We start from the raw sequence: 13666 nt of genomic DNA on the forward strand, positions 1-13666 counted from the left end.
TCATAACCCCAATGCCAAAACCAGACAAAGAAAGTCCTTAGATTTTTACCCATTATATAAATCAAATGAGACTGTTTTCAGATTTCTCCAAGATGCTCACAGAAATGTCTAGCAGCAATTTCAAATCTTGTAAATTGAGGTAGTTTGAATAAATATTGGACAAAAGGAACTGTTCTGAACTTCAGCAACAAAATTTTTTGAAGATAAGGTCACCAAGAACTAAAAACCAGTATTACTGTAGTAAGAGAAACAACATCCCATATGCCAAAAACAACCATGTCCTAAAGATGACAGAAACTAGGTTAACTGGTAAGTGCTGAATAGGAACTCTAAAACAGCAGCCTTGTATGTTGTTTGTCAGAGCACAAAGTCAAGTCAATGCTGAGCCATACGGCCTCATTGCAGTGTGAAACGTTCACATCTCTGGAATCAAATGGAAGGAAATGACTTATTTGGTCTTTACAGTGCAAAAATGATTTTCTTAATAAGCAGTAAGTGCTTTCTGATGCAGAAAAAGGAAGCTTTATGCAATAAAACAAGTGAATCAATATCAGACATGCAAGATTAGAACTAAAGTGCGCACTTAATGTAAACATACACTCACCAAACCTGGTGAGGGGTGTTTTGTTTTTTTGTTTGGTTTGGTTTTTTTTTTTTTTGAGACGGAGTTTCGCTCTTGTCACCCAGGCTGGAATACAACGGCGTGATCTCGGCTCACCGCAACCTCCACCTCCTGGGTTCAAGTGATTCTTCTGCCTCAGCCTCCTGAATAGCTGGGATTACAGGTGCCTGCCACCACGCCTGGCTAATTTTTGTATTTTTAGAAGAGACAGGGTTTTACCCTGTTGGCCAAGCTGGTCTTGAACTCCTGACCTCAGGTGATCCACCCACCTCGGCCTCCCAAAGTGCTGGGATTATAGACGTGAGCCACCGCGCCCGGCTGAGGGGTGTTCTGTTTTTTGGCTCCCTTGCTCATCTCCAAATTTCTCCACTCTCTCATACCTCCGATCTACCATACTCTTGATTAGCCATGTGTGAATTATCCAAGGCAAGGTGAAAGCCTACTTCATCTCTCTCCCCTCACTCTTCAGGGTCTTCCCCCAATGCTTGCAGTATGTTTAACACACACAAATGAGCAAAACAGCATAGGATTCGGGAACACGCATGGTAGAGCCTTCACATCTAAGCTCCACCACTTACAGTGTAAACTTGGGCTGTTCCTTAACCTCCCTGGAGTTTAAAATTCTTCATCTGAAGACATGGAAGCAATGCTAAGACCTAGTTCACAGGGTTCTGTGGGGATTAAATGAGGTAATATAATGAAAGTCTTAGTTTAGTCAAGAAGTGTTAGCTACGATTACAAGCATAATTAGAAGACAAGCTTTTGTTTTGTTTTGTTGTTGTTGTTTGGTTGTTGTTTGCTTGCTTTTTTTGTAACAGGGTTTTGCTCTGTCACCCAGGCTGGAGTGCAGTGGTGCAATCTCGGCTCACTGCAACCTCCACCTGCCAGGCTCAAGAGATCTTCCTGCCTCAGGCTCCCAAGTAGCTGGGACTACAGGCACATGCCACCACCCCCAGCCAAAGAAGATAAGTTTATAATACACTCCAGTCCTAAATGTAAACAGATTTTGGAATTATTTCCAAAATAATTGACATTCATTCAACTAGTTGACGAATATTTATTGAAGTTCTGTTACAAGCAAGATTCTATACCAGGGACTCAAGATACTGCAAAAACCAAGGCAGATACCTTTCCCGCCCCCAAGAGCTTAATAGCCACTACTCAGATTCATTGGTCATTGGCATGGCCAAATAAATAGTGATTTTTTTTAAAACAACAAACAAAAGATACTTTCTGTTCAATGGTCCATCAGACTCGACTTGGCCTAAAAACAAAAACAAGGAAGCAGAACACAATAGCCTCTCCTATATAGGTTTGGTCTCCACCTCACCCCCATACCCACAGCGGGCACTCGACAAATATTTTTTCATTGATTTGGTCCAGAATCTACTACTGCAAAATAATTCTATCAATATGTAGAGGAGAGAAATAAGAGACTCTTCTTAAAAGCCTCCTGGGGCATTGATCTGCACTGCAGGGCTGGGGCAGGGATAGGGCAAAAGCATATGGTTAGTGGTCATCTAGGAAACCATGCTGGAGAGGAAGCAAGGGACTCAGGAAACCAACCCCCCCCCCTTACCCACAAGGGCCCACCCCCCGCCAGGATTCTGTGCCCTTCCTTAGTTTTGTCATCACACCATGCCCATTCCTGTTTCAGGTCCCAGCTGGGCCATTTACTGGCTGTGTGACCCCGCTCAGGTGTTGTAACCTTATTTATAGCAATAACTTACTAGTATCTATTATAATAACGATGTGTTATTTACCATGTAAGTTATAATAGGATCATTCTAATTTGTATTCATTATGATATTTACATTGTTTACAAAATTTTGATAATTTATGTCAATGAATTCCCAGAAATAACCACTATTTATGAGTCTCAAAAGAAATAGCCTGGGTACAGTGGCTCAGGCCTGTAATCCCAGCACTTTGGGAGGCTGAAGCAGGAGGATGGATTGAGGCCAGGAGTTTGAGACCTGTCTGGCAGCATAGGGAGATCCCGTCTCTACAAAAAATAAAAAATTAGCCAGGCATGGTTGCACGCACCTGTGGTCCCAGCTACTCAGGAGGCTGAGATGGGAGGATCACTTGAGCCTGGGAGGTCAAGACTACAGTGAGCTGTGACTGCACCACTGCGCTCCAACCTGGGTGACAGAGGGAGACCCTGTCTCAAAAAAAAAAAAAGAAAGAAAGAAAGAAAAAAGAAAGAAATAGGAAGCGTGAAAGTAGTGGCTTCAGAATTTCTATCTAGAAGAGGGTCATGGGCAGAAATCTGGTTGGAAGGATCCTTTGACAGTTGCATTTGCACAGCACTTAGGTCAGAGAGAGAACAAACACTTCCTTAGTCCATTTCAAAACATGACAAAAGCTGTTAGAGCCAAGGGACACACGTCCAGGGAGCAGGAAAGGGGAAAACAGTGAAACAGAATCCCAAATAATTCCACGTAAATGATCATTATCTTTCCCCAGCTTTGATCGCACCATGTAACTTCAAAATCGGTACCCGTTTCTGAACGCCCATTCAAAAGCAATTGGGTTACCAAGAAGAAACAGGTCAACAATAGAATCCCCAAGGAAAAGAAAGTGTCTGAAGGAAAGAGAGCTCCAAGTGGGAGTGAGGAGCTAAAAACAAAACAAAACAAACAAAAAATAATAAAGTTGATATAGGGATGGGAATTTGCAATGAAGGAGGGAAAATAGGAAAGAAAAAAACAAAACCCAAGCCAACATGTTCCTCATTTCTACAACATTATCTCGTAGAAATAGCATCACTCACCTGACTGCGAGTTCAGAAAAAAAGGTGGAGAACCTCTGTGCACACCTGAAAATGAAAAAAATAAAAAAAAGCAAAATTAGGCCAATGGAAAATAGACTTTCTTGACTGCATAATACTTCAATACTGCAGTGAGCTCATCAGCTGAGGTCCCCTGGGTTCCCTACTGCACGTCACAGCTTGAACTTAGCAGTGGAGTTACAGAAAAAATGGATGTAAACCCTGCTTTTGAGGAACTTATATAAAAACTGGAAGCGCAAGCCCAAAGCCAGTTTGGGGACTGATCTTGTTAATGTTTTTTGTTTTGTTTTGTTTTGTTTTGAGACGGAGTCTCGCTCTGTTACCCAGGCTGGAGTGCAGTGGCATCATCTCGGCTCACTGCAACCTCCACCTCCCAGGTTCAAGCGATTCTCCTGCCTCAGCCTCCTGAGTAGCTGGCATTACAGGCACATGCTACCACACCTGGCTAATTTTTTTTTTTTTTTCATTTTTAGTAGAGACAAGGTTTCACCATGTTGGCTAGGCTGGTCTTGAACTTCTGACCTCAGGTGATTCGCCCACCTCAGCCTCCCAAAGTGCTGGGATTACAGGTGTGCGCCACCACGCCCAGCCTTGTTAATGTTTTTGTGGCATGAATGACTGTTCAGTTGAAGTCTTCATTAACAGTATCACAGGGCACTGGACAACGAAGTGATTGGACCAGACCTGGGGTGGGGTGGTCCCTTCTAGAGACCCTGCTTGGCTAGATATTTCTTTGTGTGTTTGTGACTTCACTTCCCTAGAACCTAAACTCTTTGATATCAAGGATTGGGGCATTTAGGTCTCTTGTGCCAGAGGCAGAATTCTTTCTCCACTAAAGGGCTAACTCCTGGTTAATTACTAAGTTTGGCTCAGAGTTGAAAGGGGAACATGGGGATATTTGCAATGACATGAGGGAAAACGCAGATGCATGCTGGGGAAAGAATGGGGTATCTATCCAAGACAGAGAGCACTGCTGACAACCTGACTTGTATCTTTTAGAATATTCCAACATGCCTTACTTCTGAACCAAAACATTGGTCCAGCTATTAGCTTGAAGATAACAGTCGCTTCATGTAATGGTGTCTTCTCATGTGAAATAGGACATAATGACTTTCAAATGAAGATCTGTGATAAGAAACGATCTCTAAGGTCATTTTGGAACCAATTGACCTACTGCTGGCGTCTCTCAACAGACTGTTATAATAGCAGTTCAGTGCCCAGCAATCCCATTACTGGCTATATACCCAAAGGAATATAAATCATTCTGTTATAAAGATACATGCACACATATGTTTATTGCAGCACTATTCACAATAGCAAAGACATGGAATCAACCTAAATGCCCATCAATGATAGACTGGATAAAGAAAATGTGGTGCATATACACCATGGAATACTATGCAGCCATAAAAAGGAATGAGATCATGTCCTTTGCAGGGACATGGATGGAGCTGGAAGCCATCATCCTCAGCAAACTAATGCAGGAACAGAAAACCAAACACCACATATTCTCACTTATAATTGGAAGCTGAGCAATGTGAACACACAGACACATGGAGGGGAACAACACACACTGGGGCCTGTCGGGGAGCGGGTGGGTAGAGAATCAGGAAGAATAGCTAATGCATGCTGGGCTTAATACCTAGGTGACGGGTTGATAGGTACAGCAAATCACCATGGCACACATTCACCTGTGTAACAAACCTGCACATCCTGCACACGTACCCCAGAACTTAAAATAAAAGACAAAAATGAAGGCCAACCATGTTGTCCTGTCCTATGATGAACAATTGCAAACACATGTCCCAATGCTGAATGTGGACTAAATGTAGGATTAACAACTGAAAAACATTTCAATAATCAAAGAAAGAAAGAAATTGATTGTGACTTGAGTATCGAAAGAAGTTCATTTAACATTTCTAAAAATGAGAATTTTCTACATAGGGATTTCTGATAATGTTTTGATGAAATTTCCCAACCCAAGCACACTACCTCTTCCAAAACCTTATTGACGACCATAATAAAGCACACTTAATGGTTCTTGGGAATCCAGTTTATTAATGAACAACAGGAGGTTCTGTTTGCTCCCTTGGAATACTTACAGGTAGAAAAGTAGGGCAAGCAACATGACATTTGTTTTTCCCAGTGGATGAAAAAATTGAAAAGCCTAGTAATATCCAAAGCTGGAGAGCATGTGAGGAAATAAACACCTGCATACACCATTGGTGGAAACATAAACTTTGAGAGAGTAATTTAGCTATGTTTTAAAATTTTAAATGTGCATGCTTTTTGATACAAAAACTCAAATTCCAGAGACTGTCCCCACAGAAATACTGACACATAGATACAAAAATACATATACAAATACTGTCATTGCAGCTGTGTGTGTGGTGGGGGGAGCCTAAGTTTCCATTAGTAGATGAAGAGTTAAACAAAGGTACATCTGTGTTTTGGAATATTATGCAACATTTAAAAGTGAAGTTTATTTAGATGTATTAACATATAGAGACTGTCAATGCATATAAGGCAAGAGAAAAAAATAGTTTTCTGAATAATATATATGAGGACTTGTTAAGACACAATCAAAGTTATATGTGTATGCTTATTTTTTTTTTATTGGAAATGAGGTCTTGCCCTGTTGCCCAGGCTGAAGTGCAGTGGCTCGATCACAGCTCACTGCAGCCTCCCACTCTTGGGTTCAAGTGATCCTCCCACCTCAGTCTCCCGGGTAGCTAAGACTACAGTCATGTGCAACCATGCTCGGCTAATTTGCTAGTTATTTTGTAGAGATGGGGTCTCACCATGTTGCCCAGGCTGGTCTCAAACTCCTGGACTCAAGCAATCCTCCCGCCTTGACCTCCCAAAGTGCTGAGATTATAGACGTGAGCCACTGCACGTGGCCTATCCTTATTAATACAGTGACAAGGGTGGATGCATACAAAATAGCCTGGAAGGAAACCCACCAATAACCCAGGAGTGTGAGGAGGGAAAGGATGAAGGCAAATTGCTACTCCATAGAACACAAGCATGTCTTCACATAGTACTTACACAATTAAGTAGATTTCTTCTAGTGAAGAAAAGCAGAACAGAAGGAGGGCCGAACAGAGCTCCTCCATCAAGTTCAGGGGGTAGGGAATGGGAGGGAAAGCCATCACTTGCTCAGCTCAACGTCATCTCCCCTCCGCCTGCTCAACCTCAGTTAGAAAGGCCCAACTGGGAACACAATGACTTCTGGTTTCAGGGCCAAGAAACCAGCTTTCCAGCCAGGGAGCAGGAACTCACTTCAGCAAGTTGTGGAAAAGAATGGCAAGAGCAATGATGCAAAAATGCCTGATGAATACCGAGGCCTCAAATTCATTAAAGAATGGCCCATCCTTCAGTCCACAGACCCCTGCTTGCTCCTGTGGCCACCACACACCCACCAGCCTTTATCTCCTAGAGAAGCATAAAAGGAATGAGGATCTGATGAGCACTAGCACTTCAGTGACAAAACATAGTGACTGCCAATGTTTGGGGTTCTTACATCACTGAAGGGAAAGGGCAAGTCACAAAAGGAACCATATCAACTTATGTAAGACATGGCACGGAACGGAGAAATTTCGCAGAGAAGAACAGCAAACTCACCACTTGCTAGGATTCATGAAACCTCCCATAGTTGCAGATTGCCCCAAACCATGACATCAGGGAGGCTGGGAAGCCACCCAACTTCCTCTATTTATCAAACTGGCTAAAACCCAGGGTAATACCAGCGTGACCCAAAAAATAAATTTAAAAAAAGGCAGGCAGACTTTACAAGTGGTTTGGGTGGGAAGGAAACGACCTCCGGGTGTACTTAAGAGCCCTGCTCCAGTTTAGGGCCGCTCTCAGGGAGGTTGTGTCCAAGAGTCAAAACTCCCATCCTGGGCACCTGGCCACGGCACCCACACATCCTAGGGATAATCTGCAACCCACTGGTGAAAGAGCACAGGTAACAGCAGCCCTAGGCAGTTGTCCCACTGTCCTCCAAGGAAAGACCAACCAAAAAAAACCAAAACCAACCAAAACAGAACTGTGACATGCAGCATCCTGGAGGGTTCAGCACTTCATTAGGAACCTAATGATTCATTGGTGACCCAGACCGACAGGCACAGACTGGCTCAAAGTTCCTGGCGATGACACTGACACCGACACCATGGAATAAATGACCAGAGGACAAAGAGGCCTTGATACATTGGGATGGGGCCAGAAAGAAGGAAAGAGGACTTTCTTCACACTAGTAGGAAAAAAAAATTGTACAAATGGAGATGATGGGGAAGGCAAAGTTATATACAGGAGAAGGTTGGGGATATGCACATTCTTGGTTTTAGAGTGGTAGGTATTGCCATCGAGGAACAAACAAGAGTGGTTCTAAAACCTTGTGGTGGCCCTGGTACTGATCAGACCCTGCCTCATAGGACCCTGACCTGCACAGACTGGTTTGTTCAGTTCTGGATGCCACCACTCAAGAGGAGTTAAATTGTGAGATGGCTCTGGAAAACTAAAGATCATTCATTCAACAAACATTTAACTGGGTGCCTACTGTGTGCCAAAAAACAAGACCACTCTGTACGGTTGTGCAGGTTGTGCCCTGCACAAAGGCTCATAGCCAAGGGGGCCGGCGAGCCTGAATCCAGAATGCCAGGCTTTGGCATCAGCTGCGGGCAGTTATGGGAGCACCAAGGAAGGACACCTAACCCAGTGTGGGGAAATAGATCCAGGAAAATCTCATCTAGGAAGTAATTATCAGGCTGCAGCCTAAAGGGCACAACTCCCTTTATATGAAGACATGGGCGAGAGTATTCCAAAGAGAGGAAATGGCTGAAACCAAGGCACAGCCAAAGAGTTTAAAGTGGAAGGACAGCATCCTGTGTCCATCCTTGTTAAATTGTAGAAGTGACTAACAGAGCTTTCGGAATTGCTTTGTGAAACATCTCAAATGATTACCCCTGGTCATCAGTCTGGAGGGGCTGCATGCTGAGGTGCAAAGAAGCAGCCAGGAGAAGTCATCGATGGGCCTCTTGCAGCCATTGCTACCACGCTTTATTTTCCTGCAGCATGAGAAGCTTTCTTTTCTCTCTTCCCTTCCCTCCAGTCTTCTCTCCCTCTTTTCTCTTCTACTCTCCTTCACCCTACAGTGTCCCCCTTTTCCTTCCCTTCCCTTACCTAGCTTGAGGCTTGCCACGTATATTCCGGTGGCTAGAATGTTGCTGGTCACCTCTGCCCAGAGCTGGAGAAGAGAGTATCAAAGACCACATGGTGAGAGCCTCACCTTCAAATGACTCTCAGACCTCCAGTCCCAATGGTCTGGGTGAGGCAACCACCAACTCTCTACCCAAGATGACAGAACTAAGGCATTCCAAAATGGGACATAACCTTCCTTAGGGTATAAACAATTCTCACTTTCATAAATGCATAGGCAAGAATTTACCAATCTTTTACAAAAACTAGTTTACTATTTCACAAAAAGAACACTTATATACTTGATTTTTTAAATGCAAGTCTGACATTAAGCTATATTCATACAAAGTTCACCAGAGTGAGCTTTCTTCCATTAATATGAAAACATTTCACAGGAAAATTGAATTTAGATCATCACAACTTAAATCAATCTCAATTGAGATGACTGATATTTTCTAATTAACTCTGAACTTCTCTTTCTACTGGGTAGCAAAAAACACTGACCATTTCCCTCTATTTAAACTATGTTTTGATATTTTCTTTTCTTTTTTGTTTTTTGTTTGTTTGTTTTTTCCTTGAGACTGGGTCTCCTCTGTTGCTCAGGCTTAAGTGCAGTGGCACAATTACTGCAGTCTCAATATCCCAGGCTCAAGTAATGCCATCGCCTCAGCCTCCTGAGTAGCTGGGACCACAGACACATGCCACTACACCCAGCTACTTGATGGGTTTCACTATGTTGCCCAGGCTGGTCTCCAACTCCTGGGCTCAAGCAATCCTTCTGCCTCTGCCTCCCAAATTCCTGGGATTACAGGTGTGAGCCACCACACCTGGCCTGATATTATATTTTCAATGATGACAGAAAATACGACCAAAAGCCACACAGATAAGGAAAGAACAATTGTTCATGTAGGATGGGTCTCACCAAGTAGTAAGAAAACAACACACATAAATGTTTCCTTTGTTTAGTAAGCCTTTGTTGTATATTGGACACTTGGGCTATAAATTAAGGCTGGTGCATTAATTTTTTTCTATTTCCATATATATCTGCCACATGAGATGTACTAAATCTTAACTCTAGGAAATAAAAGATGAGGAAAGCCTTGCCCACAAAGTTGTTATTATTCTTACTGGAAATGATTAAGAAGTTACCTTATTATCTAGCCCTATTTGACAGAAAAACTGTGGAGGATAGGAATTTAGTGATTTATTAATAACATTTTAAAAATTCAATTTGAGGGCCTCAAACTCCACCTCAAAATTGCTGTATCTCTGCCAACTTTGCCAGTAAGAGAAGTTTCTAGCCCCTCCCTTTTGTGGCTGATCGCAAAGCTGCTCATAAACTCTTCCTAGGGTGGAGGGTGGGAGGAGGGAGAGGATCAGGAAAAACAACTAGTGGGTACTAGGTTTAATACCTGGGTGATGAAATAATATGCACAACAAATCCCCATGACACAAGTTTACCCATATAACAAACCTGCACATGTATATTTGAACTTAAAACAAAAGTTAAATAAAAATAAAATAAAAACCAAACTCTTCCTATTCTAGTTTGCCTATCCATTTTGCCTATCCATAATCACATTGCAAAATCCATGCAATGTGATTTTGCAGCTCCTCCTATCAAAAGGTGGAGTCTGTTGCTCCACCCCTTGAATGCTCCACCCCTTGAATGTAGCAAATGTGATACAACCAGAAGCATGAAAAGTGCTTGAGCATGGAATTTGCTCTCTCTTGCTGCTCTTTAAGGCTCAAGCCACCATGTAAGAGTGGAAACCAGCCTGAGCTAGCTGGCCAGATGATGAAAGACACATGCCTGGTCAGGCATTGCTCCAAACAAGAGCTGGCCAACCCCCAGGCAAAGGGTCATCTGGTAGACTGGCAGCTGACAGCAGATGCATGAGTGAGCCCAACTGAGACCAGCAGAAGAACCATCTTGCTGAGCCCTGCCAAGATTGTGGACTCAAAAATTGTGAACTAATTAAAATGGTTGTTGCTTTAAGCGGCTAAGTTTTGGGCTGTTTTGTTACGTGGAAAAAACTAAGTTATACACCTTCTTTCTTATTTCCCTTCCTCCTCATTCTTTCCCTTCCTCTTTATCTACCCTTTCTTCCTTTCATTATTTCTCCCCAGTCATCTTCCTTTCTCCTTTTCCTTCAGTAAGTACTACAAATACCCATTTAAGGGAAGGGCCCATTATGTATAAGATGCTGGCCTGGGCTGATTCAAATTCAAATTCTAATTCTAATTCAAAGCCCGGCTCATTTTACGCTCCCTCTATACACTTCCTCTGGAGCCCACATAAGCAGATTCTGCAGACCTTGCATGGTCCATGGGCCCTACTCATAAAGACATGAACCAAGATGTTTCCGCAGACACTGGGCAGAGTTTGCAGCCAGTTTCTGGGCATTTGCTCATGATAATCTCCCTGAAAGAAATATTTGTTACTGTGACCTGTTGAGTGTATTCTAGCTCTCCCTTCTACCTGTTGCTCCTAGCCATCGGAGAGGAGAAGAAAATGGGCCTTCGAGCCAGACACCCAAGGGTTAAGGGCATGGTTTAAGACCCCCCTCCCTCACATGGCTGCCCAGGCTAAGAAAGAAGGCAATATATTTATAACTACAGGAAACAATGTACTGTGAGTGGTAAAATGCTTAGATTTCCATTTGTTTACTATACAAATAAGAGAAAATCAATACGTTCATCTTGCTAATGACATCAAGCCACTCAGTACAACTCAGAAGCCGGAAGGTCATTTCTTGAAATGCTTGTCTTTCTTCTTCCACATTTCTAATTTATTCTTTATTCTCACTCTAACTTATTTTTTTCTCCTGAATGATTTGTTTTTTGGACTTTTTAAAAGTTGACTTTTCCTTAGTGTCCCAGAACCTATCTATTTGTTTGTGGTTATAATGTTAATGTTTAGAAAGGTCAAATTAGATGTTGAGGTTGGGTAAGTCTTCATTTTCTAATGAGGAAACAAAGATGTGATACAAAAATTCACACCAAGAAGTGCGATATTGCGATTACGGCAAGTGCCACAAAGCAACACATCAGGAGCTCTGGGTGAAGACAGTGCGATCTGACCTAAGGGATTGGGGAAGGCTTCCCTGTGGAAGTGATGCTGAAACTGGAAGGGTAAGTGAGAGGAACTTGCCCACCAAAGAGGCAGGGAAAGACCGTATCAAGTAGAGGAAGTAGTATGTACAAAGGCACTGTGGCAAGAGGTAATGTCATTCACGTAAGGAACTGAAGAAAGGTAGGAGTGGACAGGACATGCTGAGGCAAGGAGAGGACAGTGAAAGATGAGGCTGGAGAGACAGAAAAGGCCCAGCTCCCAAGGGGGCTTGGTGGCCAAGGTAAGGATTTGTACCTTTGTTTTGAGAGCCATGGAAAGTCACTGAAGGATTTTAAACAGTGGGCAGTGTGTTCAGATTCACATTTTGACAAGATTGTTCTAGCAATTTTTGCATGGAAAATGAATAGGAGGGGGTCTCAGTGGAAGTGGGGGTCCAGTTTGGAATTTCAGCTCTCCATTCTCAAACATTGTTCTGAATGTCTGAGCAATTCAGTAAAACAAAAATCCAAAGTAAGAATTAGAATCAAAAATGGAGACGACAGACTTGTTTACGTCACACACACACACACACACACACACACACACACGCACACACGAAAATCTATTAAAATATAATGGGAATTAGAGTTCAGAAAAGAAGAGTCAGAATAATTATACAAATAAGTTTTTCCTCTACACCAGGGGCCTGCAGACCTTTTCTGCAAGGGTAAGACAGTAAACATTTCCAGCTTTGTATGCTGTAGGATTTCTGTTGCAATTACTCAACTCTGCCATTGCAGCACAAAAATAGCCACAGGCAATCTGTAAATGAATGAGTGTGGCTGTGTGCTAATAAAGCTTTATTTACAAACACAGGCAGCTTGTGGGATTTGGCCTTTGGGCACTAGTTTGCCCTGCTCTCTACCAAGGAGGAAGTAATTATAGTATTCGAGGTGAGAAACAAGGCTAGATGAAGATGGTGGTGGTGGTGATGAACGATGGACATACTGAGCAGCATTCAGGAGGAAGAATTGACATGGCTTGGGTCTGGGTTGGATATAAAGAGTGAAAAAGTCGCAGGCACTGCCTAGAGTTCAGCTAAGACAAGTGAGGATCAAAGGCAGTGAAGCAGCTGCGTATGAACTGGAATCCAGGTCACCTGACAACTTGTCCACCCCTGGGGTCTGGTGTGCCTTCTCACCACAGCCACTGGCCCTCTGCCAGCCCAATCCACAGCCTTCGATCCCAGCTCCTGCAGCATCCCAGCATCCCACTGCTGCTAGGTTACAAGTGTATGGGATGCTTTCTCGAAATGCTTTTGGCCTTCATAGTCACATGCAATTTCTACAGGGTTAACAACACCTTCCAGCTTTTTCCCTCACATCAGTTCCCCTGCAACAACTTGAAAATAAGTCAGCTATCAATGATAGCAAATTAGCAGAGTAGATGGTCAATGCCTAATTTGATGGGGGCAGAGAATAAAACTGGGGGAGGGGGTGAAATTAACCAGACAGAGCAGCTTTAGAACGATAAGCTTGGAGCCAGGTGTCTGGAGAGGATGAGAAGGGTCAAAGGCAGGAGGGGGAGAGGAAACCCAAAGGGGCAGGTGCAAGGACAGTAACTTCCCAAGCTGCAGGGGATGGCCATAGCCTGGCCCATCAAGAGAGGGAAAGCAGTCCTGCAGCTCTGAGTGGGGTGTGCACAGTCCCTTTTTACCTGCTCTTACTCTCCAGCCTCACCTTCCTCACTCAGCATCTTAAAATTTGGTCCTGGCCGGGCGCGGTGGCTCAAGCCTGTAATCCCAGCACTTTGGGAGGCCGAGACGGGCAGATCACAAGGTCAGGAGATCGAGACCATTCTGGCTAACACGGTGAAACCCCGTTGCTATTAAAAAATACAAAAAACTAGCCAGGCAAGGTGGCAGGTGCCTGTAGTCCCAGCTACTCAGGAGGCTGAGGCAGGAGAATGGCGTAAACCCAGGAGGCGGAGCTTGCAGTGA

The 13666-nt window shown here is 43.4% G+C and overlaps 1 protein-coding gene across 5 annotated transcripts in view; it reads right to left on the reverse strand.

Moving 5' to 3' along the window:
• ADGRG2 (adhesion G protein-coupled receptor G2) overlaps window positions 1-13666 on the reverse strand; it is a 134111-nt gene that overhangs the window by 90005 nt on the left and 30440 nt on the right. For all 5 annotated transcript variants that reach the window (XM_077989612.1, XM_028842106.2, XM_028842108.2 and 2 more), the window contains exon 2: window positions 3399-3443. The gene's annotated coding sequence lies outside the window, so the exon portion shown is untranslated. The remainder of the gene's footprint in view (window positions 1-3398; window positions 3444-13666) is intronic.

The sequence above is a fragment of the Macaca mulatta genome, chromosome X (genome assembly GCF_049350105.2).
Source record: "Macaca mulatta isolate MMU2019108-1 chromosome X, T2T-MMU8v2.0, whole genome shotgun sequence".
Classification (NCBI taxonomy): domain Eukaryota; kingdom Metazoa; phylum Chordata; class Mammalia; order Primates; family Cercopithecidae; genus Macaca; species Macaca mulatta.